The sequence below is a fragment of the Talpa europaea genome (assembly GCF_964194135.1).
Source record: "Talpa europaea genome assembly, chromosome: 10".
Classification (NCBI taxonomy): Eukaryota; Metazoa; Chordata; class Mammalia; order Eulipotyphla; family Talpidae; genus Talpa; species Talpa europaea.
In genome coordinates this window covers 90,794,856-90,811,137 of record NC_140077.1, presented here as the reverse complement: position 1 = coordinate 90,811,137, position 16,282 = coordinate 90,794,856, and positions in this window count along the sequence as shown.

Sequence of the window (16,282 nt, the reverse complement as noted above, 5' to 3'; positions counted from 1 at the left end):
CCAAAAGGAGTCAGGGTGCAATTAAAATTAGAAAATAAATCCTAAGCAGCCAAAAAAGACAATTATCCATTGTTCTGCACCTAAGCATAAATGAGGGGAGAAAGAAAATGATGGGGAAACACAAGATTTCAGAAATAAGGAAGATGTTTGCTTCAACTTCACACAAACCACCACAGAAGAATTTTATTTTGTTTTTATTACTTTTTAAATTAATTGAAAGAAAATCTCTTCTAGACTTGAAAATGATACATTTGAAAATAATAATGATACCTCTAAAAATAATAATCCTGAAAATCTCTATTTATAGACATTGACCATGGTGTTTAAATCAAACATAATGCATGGACAAAAAAATATTGTTCAGGTTTGCCTTTTCAATAAAGTATACCACAAAGGGAATAAAGAAATTCTTTCCTCAAATTAATGGTGGATTTTTTTTGTCATGAGAATAGGAGTTTATATTCATTTCAGGGAAAGCACATAAATTGTTCTAGACAAGAAAAACAAAACTAGCCCTCGGCAGTATTTTCATTATAGAAAAAGGCACATGTCCATGAATATCTAGTTTAATATTAACAAAAGTCATTCAATTAGCTATGCATGTGGCATTGTTATGAATATTTATTCACGTCTCAGCTAAGTAATGCAGATATCTTTTATTCACTGGTTCAGAGATTCAGATGTTATAAACATTACCCTTCTTGGCCTGGTGTGACATAAGGGGATTTAAGTCCCAGAAAAGACCTGACACTTCCTGCACTGGAAATGCAAATTTCTTTAGAATTTTCAACTTTTTGTTAAGGAAATTGCCTTTGTTGTTTGCTGATTTCATTTCTTCTCTAAAGTCATTAAAAGAAAAAAAATTCTGATGAGCTAAGAGTGCTTCTGTAATAACAAATTTAAAGATCTAAAAAATGAATTCCTTTTCCTGTTGTAATAGCACTAGGTGATGGAAGGGAAAAAGACGGAAAATGTCCTCTTTTGAGCAGGGATGATAAAAATACCATGTTGCTCTTCCCTGGTGTGATAGGCTTGGCTCCCCAGGTAGCAAGCCCAGATGTGGTTTCTGTGGCCTCAACTCAACTCTTATATGTGTGCTTTCCTTCATAGATCTTGATATGTAAGAGGAAACATACTTGCTATACATAATTTAGACCAATTCTTTTGGAAAGTATCAACCTCTTTGCATGCTACCTTTTTCAGAAGATGTTTAGTATCACCAAAGACTTGCAAATCTCAGATTCCACCATGTAGAAAGTCTCACGCTGTCCAACTGTTGGAGACTAGAGTTTCATTGTTTTCATTCTCCTTTCACCTTGACTTCTTCTCCTGCCACATTAAAATGGGTTATGTGTGGGCCTCCCCTGGTGGTGCAGCGGTTGAGTGCTGGGCTGCGAAGCTGCCCACAGCCTCTGCAGCTCCGGTTCAATCCCCGGCCACAGGTAAGGGTCCCACATGGCTTGCAGACCTCTCCTGCCGCCACTGCTCCCCTCAGCAGTGTATTTTGTCAGTCTGCCTGTTCTGTTCCCCGCTCCGGTTCTGGTGAATTCTCTCATCCTCCCGTGCTTCTGACTGTACCCAGTGCTTATATAAATAAATCTTTTAAAAAAAATTAAATGGGTTATGTGAACTCTTGTGTCCTCTCTCTTCTGGGCTTTTATCCTCTCTCTTATCCTTCCCTCTAATGTCCATTTCTTATTTTAGCATCCTCTGTTCTTGAAACATTACACACACACACACACACACACACACATTTCTGTATACATTATACTTTCTGTAAGATTATTTTAGAAAAAACTGTTTTCTAAAACATATATATTATGTGCAGATTTCAATTGTCTGAGCTTTACCCCCTTAAATCTACCCCCTTAAATCAGTTCTTTCCACTTCTTATAATTCAATTATTAAGTTTTATAAATATACAAACTTTGATTTCACAAATATAGCAGAAATAGTCTCTCTGGCAAAGATCTTTTCCTGTTCCAGCAAAGGTAGCATCCTCTTCCACATGTCAGTAAGAAATCCTGTCAAACAAAACTGTCTTTAAGAGGAAGAAATCTAGTGAGACTCCAATTGCTTTCCTTCTTTATCTTATCCATTCCCATTGCCTTTCTTTTAGCTTCATATTAGTTCAAGGGTCAGTTCCTCAAAGAAGCTGTCCTTCCTTAACCTCCCAGTTCAGTTGTAAGTCCTTTGCTACCAGTTGGCAGGTGCATCTGCTGAGGCTCTGCTCTTTTATTTCCCTCAGATGATGATCATGCCTGTGTTGTTGTATTTCCCCATTAACATATTTTCCTCCTAGACTGTCAACTGCATGAGATCAGGAGTTGAATCTGCTTTTGTTTCATTTTACCTCCCCTGTTCCTCCGTGGGTATGTGACCTCGACTTGTAGCTCCATAAATAATGGTTGAATGAATTATAAAGTGTTTAACTTGAAGGTATGAGTGGTTAATGAGAGCTTACTATGTTGTCTCTACTAAGTTCATTTGCAGGCAGGAGGAGAAAAATACCTTAACCCACAAGTATCTCCCATGCAAAGTGTCAGCTACCTCGACAGCCAAAGCAGCTTCTCCTGGGAAGGGGTGAATCTCCCACGTCTTGGTCTCTAACTGGTGTCACCTCCTTTTCTCAGTAGGGTACCTAGGGTAACTACTGGCTTTCCCAGACAGCTGTGGATTCCAGCTCCATTGCCACAAGTGCGAGCCCTCCTCCTCCTTCCCCTTCACCTCCTCCAAATGGCCCCTCAAGGGCCTCTGCAGGTTGAGGGGCATGGATCAGGCAGCTAGGTTAGAGTTAGGTGCTAACTGAGGAAATGGATGGTAGTGCTCTGCTAGCCTAGAGCTTGCAATGACCTGCATCATGTAGATCTTTAGTAGTGTCAGGCTTTTTCCCTTTTTTGCACCTTTGGGTCAAACATTGTACAAGTGATTAAAATTGCTGTCCTCAGTTGGTATGGAATTAAGGAGAGACTTTGGTCCTTATAACCATCAAAGACTTAATTAAGTCAAAAATGGGAACTCATTATCTCCTGGGCAGCTTGTGCTGCCACTTTCAAATTATATCATGGCTGTCGACCTGGGCCTGCAGCCTCTTTCCATCCAGAGCAGTCAACTTAGGGTCTTGCCTCTTCATAAAGGTGCTGGCTGTGCCTGTTGGGACAGGGCTTTCCTTCTGATGGTTTAGATGCACACAACATTCAATATCTCAGAAAATGCTGAAACTCAAAAAAAAAAAAGAAAAATCCTGATGTGCCATGGAAGGCAAATTATAATTTTTTTTTGAAAGCAGATGGCCTTGCCCATGTTTGTGACCTGCTCAGTCCCAAGCAATTGTTGGTTCTCAGTAAAAATTGTCACTGGTTCACTGGTTGCTTTATGCGTGGATCGAATTAACAGTGGTGGTCAGGGTGCCCACATTGTGATAAATAAGACTCGAAATTAGTGAATACTTGTGATGCTGGCTCAGGGACTTCATCAGAATCATGGAGAGAGCATTTGATGGTAGCACATCACCAAGTTGTGCCACCCTGATGGCAAGGCTCATTGTGTATGGGGCAGAGTGCTGAGTACTGTGTTTTGTAAAGCTTCTCTCATAATTTACCACAGTTTGTCAAACCTGAAATGCTATCCATTATACATGGGGGCATCATTTTGCTTATATCTAAGAAAGAACATGAATGTCAGTTAGACTGTGCCATAGTGTTTGGGAGACCCTTGGTCCGGAGTTGCATGCTGATTGTTGAGCTGCGAAGACTCTGAACTGGAGCCTATGGACTGAAGCTGAGGTTGTAGGGAAGGGGGTACCGCAGGAGCCACAGAGAGCAGGAGTACAGCAGGCAGGCCAGCACATAATTCAGTAGAGAAAACCTGACATAGCTTCTACCTGTCCACGGATAGGGTTACAAATGGAAGAGCTGAGTATGCATGTCATACCCAAAACTCAGAGCACCACGTCAAACAAAGCTTGGGTTTGGTTTATAAATTCATTTTTGTAAGAAATCATAATGAAAATGAAATACTTAACTACCCTCTATTATTCATTTAGATGTATTTTTTAAGGAACAAAAAACCAAAAATGTGAATCTTACCATTATAGCCTATATAAACAGGAAATGGTGTTTATAGAGTCATGTGGACCTGATGTAATGACTTGGTTCTCACAACCTGCATTAAATTGGATTGAAACTTTTTGTCAGCCTGTCCATAGAAATATAATGTGAACAACCAATGAAGCTTTAAATGTGCCGATAGTCACATTCCCAAAAGTTAAAAGAAACAAGTGAGGGCCTCCCTGGTGGCGCAAGGGGTTAAGCACCACACTATGAGGCGGTCCATAGCCTCTGCAGCACAAGTTCGATCGATCCCCAGCCGGCCAGGGAGAAACCCACATGGCGAGGCAGACCTCTCCTATCTTGCCCACTGCTCCCCTCAGCAGTGTATTTTAGTCAGTCTGCCTATTCTGTTCCCCACTCTGTCTCTGGTGGATCCTCTCACCCCCCACATCTCTGGCCTGTACCCCAGCTCTTGTATGCATAGGTGGATAATCTTTAAAAAAAAAAAAGAAACAAGTGAGATTAATTTTTACAATATATCTTATGTCCACAATATTGTCATTTGAACATCAAAACAATAAGATAATAACGTGAGATATTACACATTATGTTTTTCACACTGTCCTCAAACTCTGGTTACATTTTATACTTAAATATATACATGTATGTGTGTGTGTGTGTGTGTGTGTGTATTTGACTAGCCACGTTTGAGTGCTCAGTTACCACATGTGCCCACCACATTCTACAGTGTAGATAGACACATGTCCATAAATTAGAAAATTATCTGTTCTTCCATAATTACTCAGTGGCAGTGTGGTAGAGAAATGGGGGTTGGACTCTCTTAGAGGAAAACTTCAATCCCATTTCCTATTATCATAGTTATTAAAAACATAAATACAAAATAAACGTGGTAACATGCTAATGAAAACGAAGCTGGCATATATAGCTTTATCTAATTAGAAAACAAATTATTCTCCTTTGACAGGAGGTGTAGCTTTTAGGCATCTCGTATGCATAATCTACATCTAAACATAGAAGATAAATTGCTATATGTATGTCCGTCTCAAATCCAGATGCTCATTTTCTCATCTAAGACTGAAGTGGTAGCTTCAGAAGATACTGTGGGTGGCGGGGGGTTGGGGGAAGGAAGGGGTTAAAGAAATCATCCTCTACACTTCTAGGTTCTTCTAGGCTGGCAAATAAACAACCATCATCCAAAAAGAAGTTTAATAATAACTTGCACACCTCCTGTCAATGTGAGAGAGACCCAGCAGGACTGAGCGACTCACCCATGTGACTTCAGAGACCATCTCAAATAGCTTAGCGAAGACAAGGGAAGGTGACCAAGAAAGGGGGAAATAAAGGCAAGTCTGAGTTCTCCTTTCTCCACTGAAAAGAAATAAAGAGAGTAGGTCTTCCTGGGAGATGCCCTTACATATATCAAAAGCAACCCAGCCTTGAGATCCTTCCCCTGAATAAAACTCCTGCCAAAAAGACATATCTTGGGGTGGCAGATATTTGCTCCTTTGCAATACAAAAAATGCAAGCGCCTCCCTGGTGACACAGGGGTTAAGTCTCAGCACTCTGAAGCTATCGTAGCCACTACAGCACCAGTGAGTTCAATCCCCTGCTTGCCAGGAAGCTGACCCACTTGGTACAGCAGACCTCTCCTGACTCGCCCGTTGCTCCCCTCAGCAGTGTATTTCAGTAGATCTGCCTGTTCTGCTTCCCACTCTGTCTCTGGTGAATCGTCTTACCTCCCCCCATATCTCTGGCCTACACCCCAGTTCTTGTATGCATAAATAAAAAAGTCTTTAAAAAAAAAGAATTTCCAAGTCAGTGTAGCAGACAGTATGCACGAAATGGTGTTCTCAGTCACTTGGACCATGCCACCTCGTCTCTGCTAGATTTGTGGTTTCATGGTCTTTTGTGGGTTCTACAAAATTCCCTGCATGAGAAAAGCAAAGGAAAATCCCCCGTTCACCTCCTTGTTTCAATTTAATACTGGATTAAGAAATCCTGCTTAAAAGTGAATCCTGATTTCTAAGCTGCCCGTTCAAGTAAACTCGAGCCTGAGAAGCCAAATGGAGAAAAGTGGTGATAAAATATCAAAGATTAAAAGCCCGTTTTATTTTAGCCCATTGAATCTACTTTTACTCATTAGGTTTTTATTTTAAATCCTTCACCAAGATTGCCTGATGTCCGATGGTTCTGAGGAGAGCACAGAAGAGATGTTTTCATCTTAGCAGAAGTCAAATTATTGAGTAGATCTACATCGCACCCTCATGTTGGCTTAGAGATATGTATGTCTCCCACCAAGCTCATATAGCCTTCCCTCTGACTTAAACTACAGCTAATCAATTCCATGGCAATAGAAAGAGACTTACCTATTTCTTGGGAAGGAAGAGAACAAACAAATGTTTGGACAACCGCAGCTGTATTAATATACATGAGAGAGCAACAGCTAGTGTTATTCTGCAGAAATGAATGAATGAATAAATAAATAGACTCTCAGCACTTTATTCTTCTCACATAATTTCTTCTCAGTGACATTATTGAACAGGCTGTTGAAAACAAACATCGTTAAATGAGAAAAGAAGAGCAGCAGCCTCTCCTATTCCCGACTGCGACATTTTCCAATGACGAATGCTCCCTAAATGGATGGGGTTTTTTGAAAAGAAGTCAGAGAGAAATTTGATGTGGCCCCCTGACCCCTGGTAAGCACATGTATCTTCACCTGTCACATAACACACTGGCACTGGCTTACTTTTCAGCGAAGACTATTGATTTTGCTTATTGGCTGCAGGCGAGTCCATAAAGAACAAATTACAAAGTCAGAGGTCCTCAGTTAGCAATTGCTCGCATGATAACAGGGGCCTCTCTCCACCCCCACAGACCACCATTTACATTCTCACAACCCCAGCCAAAGGAGAAAGCTGGATAAGAAGATTGGGATGTGTTTGCAACTGATGGACTGTCGGTGTTACATACAAAAGCCGCTGTAAAGGAAATGGGTTACAGCCACACAGAGTCGTGCATGGGGAGGGGGACCGGTGGGCAGGGCACACCTGTGCCTTGCGGGTTCTGGATGGAAGCAAAAGCCTTAAAGTAGAGAAGACCTACCATTGGGGAAGTAGAAAAGGGAAGATGCAATAGACATTGGGTGTGGCTATGAACTTTTCCTTCCTTAATAAATAAATAAAAGCATATAAACTCCCTTCTGCCTGAAGGGAGTTTATGGTCTGGGCAATTTCTTAAGATAACTCGCAGGCCAAAGAATCTATGACATTTTAGAAGAGATTTAAGGGTAGCAGAAATGTTTCTCCCAAATTACATAAAGCCTATGAATTGAACTTTTAAATAAGCCAAAAAAGATGGAAAGCCAGGAGACTCAGATCAACCTGAAGCCACTCCAGTGACTGTCCCTCTATTTATACCAGCACCTTAAATAACTGAGTCAGCTGGATCAAGCCTGCAGTGAGCTGTGTCGTTTAAACTCCTGAAACTCGAACATGGCGGCGAAGAGACGCTGCGAGTAAGATCTCCCATTAAAAAAAAGGCAATAGGGAAGAAAAGCGGCAGGTCCCAGTGAGAACTGGGACAGGGAAGATAAACGGACGACTCCAGCAAACTACCCAAAGAAGAAAGTGGCCATAAAAGAGGACCAGAAGGGAGGAAAGCGCAGAACCCTGCTCCCCTCCCCCACCCAGAGTCGGCACTCTCCGACCAGCAGAGAGGAGGAAAAAAACAAACTAAAACGACCAACAAGAACAAACTACGCAGCAAGCAGGACTGTGAGTGGAAAGGAACTATTGCAGCCACCACACCCCGTGAACAGGAGCTGTGGAAAACCCTGCAGGATTCGCTGCAGCGGGTGAGCGAACGTCTCCGGGCGCCATTAGAGAACAAAGAGACTCTGGAGGAGACCCACACACAGCCCCGGGCCGGCCGGTAAGCTTGCACGGAAAAGCGGCGCGCTTTGCACGCTTAAAAAGCAAACGCGGATCGGGATCGCAGCTGCCCAGGTCCCCGTGCGACCTAGGCTTGCGGGGAGACGCGCGGAGGCCCTCACTGGGGTGAAAGTCCCTCATTGAGTAAGCAGGAACGAGGCGCCCAGGCATGGGAGCGGGGTGCAAAAGGCGCCATTCCCGCGCCACTGAACTGGGCTACAGCCCGCATCCTGGAGCTGAGGGCTTTGGAACTGAGACCCGGGGCACGAAGTTCGGGGCGTGCGTTCTCCACAACGGTGGGGCACAAGGCAGACACAGCACCCCAAAGCCGTTGAGGTTTACCCTACCATTCCCACTCTGTTCCCTGTCCCACGGGGCAGGGGGGGGGCGAAAAACAGCCCCCCAAGGACAATAGGAGAGATCTCTGGCGCCACCTAGCGACCAGAAAAAAAAAGTCACTAACACCCCATAGAACAGGGAAATTTCTTAAGACTGCTTGAAAAGGGCAGAAGGATCCTGGAGGAGACAGTGGCCAGCTGGGAAGTTAGCCCACGCCAGGCCCCTTCCAACCAGCAGTCTGAGCCCACAGAGGGAACAGGCACCCACGGCCGGGTCAGACCGGGCGCGCAGAAGAGTGTGCCTGAGACCGGATGCTCAGGGACTGAGTCCCACGTTGCCATTTTAGAACAGGGACATTTCTTCAGTAAAGACTTCCTGAAACCAGCAGAAAGCTCCCTCAGAAGCCAGAGATGGCTCCTGGAGGAGCCAGAGGGGAGCGGAGAAGTTCACCCAAGATGCCGGCCAGTCCGAGCAGCACAGTGTCCCAATGCATACGACAAATTAGAAAACAGACAGTAGGGAGTAGAAGAACCACACGCAACCTAACAACTCCTCAGGAAAAAAGCACAACCACAAAAAGAAAACCACCCCCCAGATTGCAACAACAGTAACTTGGAAGAACTTCTGAGCCTTCCAGAAAGAGAATTTAAAATTGCCGTGATTAAAAAAATGACAGAACTCATAAAGGAAAACAATGATCAGAAGAAGGAAATTGAGTCCCTAAAGAGGGAAGCAAAAGAAACGCAGGAGATCAAAGAATTATTGGAGGAACTAAAGAACTCTGGGAAAAGCAATGAAAGCAGAATAGATGAAATGGAAGAACGAATAAGTACTCTTGAAGACACAGAAATAAAAAGAACCAAAACAGAAAAGGAAAGAGAAGTACGAAGGAAAAAGAATGAAGAAAGACTTCGGGAACTATCTGACTCCATGAGGAAAGGAAATATAAGAGTTATAGGAATTCCAGAAGGAGAGGAGAGAGATGTAGGAACAGAGAAAATATTCCAGGAGATAATTGAAGAGAACTTCCCAAACGCGAAGAAGGAGCTGAAAATTGATATACAAGAAGCAAGAAGAACACCAAACTTCCACGACGAAAGGAAAAATACAGCAAGACACATAATAGTAAAGCTCCCAAGAATCCAGGACAAGGAAAAAATAATGAAGCTGACAAGAGGGAAGAAACAGATAACATTCAAAGGAAACCCAATCAGGCTGACATCAGACTTCTCTGAAGAAACACTACGGGCAAGGAGAGAGTGGAGGGACATAGTCAACAGACTCCAAGAAAACAGATGCCAACCAAGAATACTCTATCCCGCAAAGCTCTCCTTCCTCTATGAAGAAAGAATAAGGACCTTCCCAGACAAAGAGAAACTCTGGAATTTCATTACGACTAAACCCCCACTCCAAAAAATACTACAAGGAATCCTAAAGCCAGAACCTCAGAGGGATGAATAACAATGAAAGAAGGCAAAAAAAAAAGTTATTAAAAAATAAATAAATAAAATCAAAGGAAAGACAAACACAATGGCAAATACAAATGCTAACATATCAATATTAACTCTGAATGTAAATGGACTAAACTCTTCAATAAAAAGACACAGAGTTGCAGCCTGGATTAAGAAACAAAACCCAACTTTTTGCTGTCTCCAGGAAACACATTTAGCTACAAAAGATAAAAATAGGCTCAAAGTTAAAGGATGGAAAACAATCCTACAAGCAAATGGACCAAAAAAGACAGCAGGAACAGCTATACTTATATCAGATAAAACAGACTTCAAACTCAAAAAAATAAAAAGAGACCCCAATGGTCACTACATTATGATCAAGGGTACAATACTTCAAGAAGAAATAACACTCATTAACATATACTCACCTAACGAAGGAGCACCAAAATATATCAGACAAGTGTTGTCCTCTCTGAAAACAGACATCAGAGAAAACACATACGTAGTGGGAGACTTCAACACACCACTATCAACAATGGATAGATCAACAAGACAAAAAATAAGTAAAGAAACTAAAGCTCTAAATAAGGACCTAGAGCATTTGGGCTTAACAGACATCTATAGAACACTAAACCCCCAAAAAACAGAGTACCCATTTTTCTCAAGCGCACACGGATCATTCTCCAGGATCGATCACATACTGGGGCACAAGACAAACATCAACAGATACACCAAGATTGAAATCATATCAACCATCTTTTCTGACCATGAAGGCATCAAACTAGAAATAAACCATAAAAATAAGGCAAGGAACTTTCCTACCTCATGGAGATTAAAAACCACACTACTGGAAGACCACTGGACTAATGAGGAGATCAAAGAAGAAATTAAAAAATTCTTTGAATTGAATGACAAGGAGGACAGCAATATCCTAAATGTATGGGATGCAGCAAAAGCAGTAATAAGAGGAAAATATATAGCAATAGAAGCTCACATCAAGAAACAAGAAAGAACTCAAAGAAACAACCTAATCTCGAAGCTCAAAGATCTAGAAAAAGAACAACAAAAAAACCCCAAAATCAGTAGAAGAAAAGAAATAATAAAAACCAAAGCAGAAATAAATGAAATTGAAACTAAAAAAACAATCCAAAAGATCAATGAAACCAAGTGCTGGTTCTTTGAAAAAATCAATAAAATAGACAAACCCCTAGCCAGGCTCACAAAGGAAAAAAGGGAGAAAGCACAAATAAACAGGATCACAAATGAAAGAGGAGAAATCACAACAGACACAGCAGAAATCAAAAGAATAATCAGTAACTACTATGAACAATTGTATGGAAACAAGTTCAACAATCTAGAGGAGATGGACAAATTCCTACAACTCTACAATCACCCAAAGCTAGATAAAGAAGAAATAGAACACCTAAACAGACCAATTACAATTAGTGAAATTGAAATGGTAATCAAAAACCTCTCCAAAAACAAAAGCCCAGGACCTGATGGATTTCCAAATGAATTCTACCAAACATTCAGAGATGAATTAGTGCCTATCCTTCACAAACTCTTTCAAAAAATTGAGAAGGAAGGGACAATACCAAACACGTTCTATGAAGCCAACATTACACTAATACCAAAACCGAACAAGGACAACACAAAAAAGGAAAATTACAGGCCAATCTCCCTAATGAACACTGATGCAAAAATCCTCAATAAAATTTTAGCTATCAGAATCCAACAATGTACCATAAGATAATTCACCACGACCAAGTAGGATTCATTCCAGGGACACAAGGATGGTTCAACATCCGAAAATCAATCGTTATCCAACACATCAACAAAAAGAAATATAAAAACCATATGATAATATCAATAGATGCTGAGAAAGCTTTCGACAAAGTGCAACACCCATTCATGATAAAAGCCCTTGAAATTCTTGGGATACAAGGAACATACCTCAACATCATAAAGGCCATCTATGACAAGCCAACAGCCAGTATCATTCTCAATGGTGAAAAGCTGAAAGCAATTCCATTAAGATCTGGAACAAGACAAGGATGTCCACTCTCACCACTGCTCTTCAATATAATACTGGAAGTCCTAGCCAGAGCAATAAGTCAAGAGAAAGACATCCAAGGAATCCAAATAGGAAAAGAAGAAGTCAAACTATCACCATTTGCAGATGATATGATAATATACATAGAGAACCCCAAAAACTCCACAGAAAAACTAATTCAACTCATCAATCAGTTCAGTAAAGTGGCAGGATACAAAATCAACACGCAAAAGTCAGTAGCCTTCCTATACACAAACAATAAATCTGAAGAAGAAGAAATCAAAAAAACCATCCCTTTTATTATTGAAACAAAAAAATCAAATATTTGGGAATAAATCTAACAAAAGAGGTAAAGAACCTATACAAAGAAAACTATAAAACACTGTTAAAAGAAATAGAAGAAGACACAAAGAAATGGAAAGACATCCCCTGCTCATGGATTGGAAGAATAAACATTATTAAAATGGCCATCCTACCAAAAGCAATATACAGATTCAATGCTATTCCAATCAAAATTTCAATGTCATTCTTCAAAGAAATAGATCAATTATTGATGAAATTCATATGGAATCACAAAAAACCCCGAATAGCCAAAGCTCTCCTGAAAAAAAGAGAAGGGAATGGAGGCATCACACTCCCAGACTTCAAACTCTACTACAAAGCCATAATCATCAAAACTGCATGGTATTGGAACAAGAACAGACATACAGACCAATGGAATCGAATAGAAAATCCAAAAATAAACCCACAGATTTATGGTCAACTAATCTTTGACAAAGGAGCAAAGACTATGCATTGGAGCAAAGAAAGTTTGTTCAATAAATGGTGCTGGGAAAACTGGGTCACTACATGCAAAAGAATGAAGTTTGAACACTACCTCACGCCATACACAAAAATCAACTCAAAATGGATTAAAGAACTAGACATAAGACCTGAAACCATAAAATATATAGAAGGAAATATAGGCGAAACACTATGTGATTTGCACATTAAAGACATCTTTACAGACACATCACCCAAAGCAGTGATAGTGAAGGCAAAGATAAACAGCTGGGACTACATCAAATTAAAGAGCTTCTGTACAGCAAAAGAGACAATAACAAAAACAAAGAGAAACCCCACCAACTGGGAGAACATTTTTGCACCCAACACTAATGATAAAGGACTGATCACAAAAATCTGCAAAGAGCTGATGAGACTCAGCAACAACAAAGAAAATAACCCAGTCAAAAAATGGGCAGAAGAGCTAAAAAGAAACTTCTCTGAAGAGGAAATGCAAATGGCCAACAGGCATATGAAAAAATGTTCAACATCACTTGTAATCAGGGAAATGCAAATAAAAACTACCATGAGATACCATCTTACACCAGTGAGAATGGCACATATTAAAAAAACTAGCAACAACAAATGTTGGCGAGGGGGTGGAGAAAAAGGAAGTCTTCTGCACTGTTGGTGGGAGTGCAAACTGGTCCAACCACTATGGAGAGCTGTGTGGAGATTTCTGGACCTACTAAACATAGAGCTTCCATATGATCCAGCAATTCCACTCGTAGGTCTTTACCCAAAGGACACAGAAACATCCATTCCAAAGAACACCTGCACCCCTATGTTTATAGCAGCACTGTTTACAATAGCTAAGCTTTGGAAACAACCCAAATGCCCAAAAATAGATGACTGGATCAAGAAGATGTGGTACATATATACCATGGAATATTACTCAGCATTCAAAAAAGATAAACACATGCAATTTGCAGCAACATGGATGGCGCTGGAAGGGATCATGCTCAGCGAAATAAGCCAAAAAGAAAAAGAAAAATACCGGATGGTCTCACTCATAGCAGGAATCTAGAAAACTTAAATAAGGGACCAGGAAAATGAATAACTATAAGAAAGTGAAAATCAAAATCAACAAAAAACTATGAACCAGAGACACTTTTTGGGGGGTGAGGGGCGGGAGGGGAGGGATTGGGGTCAGAATGGGGGGGCTGCAATTGTATGGCCAATATAAAAATAAAATTTATTATTAAAAAAATAAAAATATAATGATAAAAAAATAAAAAAAATAAATCTCATTAAAAAAAAAACCAAAAAACTCCTGAAACTCATCAGGGATATATTCCAAGATCTGATGGTCACTATGACAATGGTTGAAATGCCTGGGAGGAATTAGTAGATGCTATGTACAATAATTAGATCATCTGACATTTTTTTGGCCAAAAATGATAGTCTAATTCCAAAAGTCTGAACATCAAGATCCTACTAATTAAAGATTTAATTAGAATTTAAAAAGAAATCCATGTCATCCATTTTATCACATAAAGGGATCACCTAGAATTTTTCATTCTTTTTTCTTTTTTTGTTTATGTAGAAGAACTGGGGTACAGTCTCAGAGATGCGGTGGTGGGGGGATGGGAGGAAAGGATTCACCCGAGACAGAGCAGGGGGCAGATCAGACAGATTTTACTGAAATACACTGCTAAGGGGAGCAGCAGGTGAGACAGGAGAGATCTGCTGCACCATATATGGGTTAGGTCCCTCACCAGAGATCACACTAAGGCAGTAGTGGTGATAGTGCTAAGACTTAACCCCGAGCCCACCAGGGAGACCCGATCTCCTAGCATTTATGATTCTTCAGACAAGTCACATCTTGGAGGTATAAAATTATTGATGGATATAGAGATGGAAAGAGCTCCACCCCACACCCCAGTGTTTTCATAGAGCTTGATCAGGAAAAATAAACACTTGAGAAATATATCTGAAATTTATCACCAGGCCATGTTGGACATCCAGATAACCAATCCAAAAGACCCGCCAGGGTCCTGAAGTTCAGGGCATGCTGTATTCCCACCTTATTGCATAAAAATGAAGATTTAGTTTGACTTTGTCATTTATTTGCTGACAGTCATTTACTATATTTGAGGGGATGCCACCCTAAGGAGACAGATCCTACATGCCTTAAATAGTTGCACAGAAAGTAAACCTTCTAAATATACCTTCCCACAAGGCATGGGCTCATATGAATATTATTGTGCATTAACATCACTTTGACGGAACTGCTGAGCTAGACCGCAGTTTTAAATGAAAACGAAAATCCTGGTCACTTTATTTCAGATGACACCGTAGAGATCCCAGGTAAGCCCACCCCAGAGAGAGAGAGTTTTCAAGTAATGTTTGGCTGTGTAAATTGCCTGCTAAAATGGATTTGGATGCAAAGGCTTATGGGAGGACTATGTGAGTTTGGAATGGAAATGACAAGTCCAGCTTGGGACGTACGGTACAAAGCATGGTTGAGGGTTATTGGCTGCTCTCATAGGCCCTATAAAACAAGCAGAATGTCGAGCAAGGAGAAGTCTCAGATCAAATCCAAACTTTTGATGTTCCCATGATGTTCCCCCTAACCTCCCTCCCACCCCCTTTGGAACACCACAGCCCTCAAGCACATGGTCTTTTTGCACTGTCAGGTGTATGGGAAAAGTTTGTCATCATCTTCAGCTAGTGGTAGCTGTGAACCGATTGGGGGATTGAGAGAGGAGTTGGGACATTTATGGTCTTCCACAATGATTGCTGTTGCTAATTCTGCTGTGAAATATGTAGAGCATCTGGAGAGGGAATTCAATAAAGTGTGGACAAAATAGCACTCACTTTATGCCCCAGCTTCTGGCACCATTTAAGACAGCACTGAGACAGATCATATGACCCCAGTCCTTGCAAGACCTCATCACTTTTCATGGGAGAACTGAAAAGTGCTGATCCCGGAGCGTTTATGCTGATGAAACACAGATAAAAATCTGCAGGTGTAACTTTTTAAAAATTTAGTACATGAAGCATAAAAAATATATCAGTACCACTATATATCATTCCCGACCTAACTTCAACACCATGTTGTAGATATAAAAACACACATCATACTCTTTCAACATGAAAGGATTCATATATGGAGCTATCCCATAACAAAGGAAAGGTGAAAAATGCTCCTTTTATTTTTAAAGGTCACCAAGTATGGTAGCCACTTATTGTAACCCTAAGAGGACAAGTCATTTCAATGCAGAGATATCAGATACTATAGACACGTGTTGCCATTATCCAAATTCCCATTTGGTGAAACCTTGATCTTTAGACTACTTGAGGATAGGTTGAAAGAGAGGGAATGGAAAAGACTAAAAAGATGGATAATTTGTAAGAACTAGAAGTGGAATTAACTAAGCTGTAGATGAGTGAAGAAAGAGAAATGCAGAGTTGTAGCTGGAAGATGAACTTCTGCAGAGTCACTGAAGCCAGGTTCTAGTTTCTTCCCCTATGAAGTAAGTTGAACTAAAACTCCTCCCTAAGAACTCAATCAAGAAAAAGAAGGCATGCTGAGATAGTGTTGTGTGCTTGAAAGCTAAGCACATCCTCTTTCCTAACTTGGGGAAGCCTCCAGTGAATGACAGATATGTA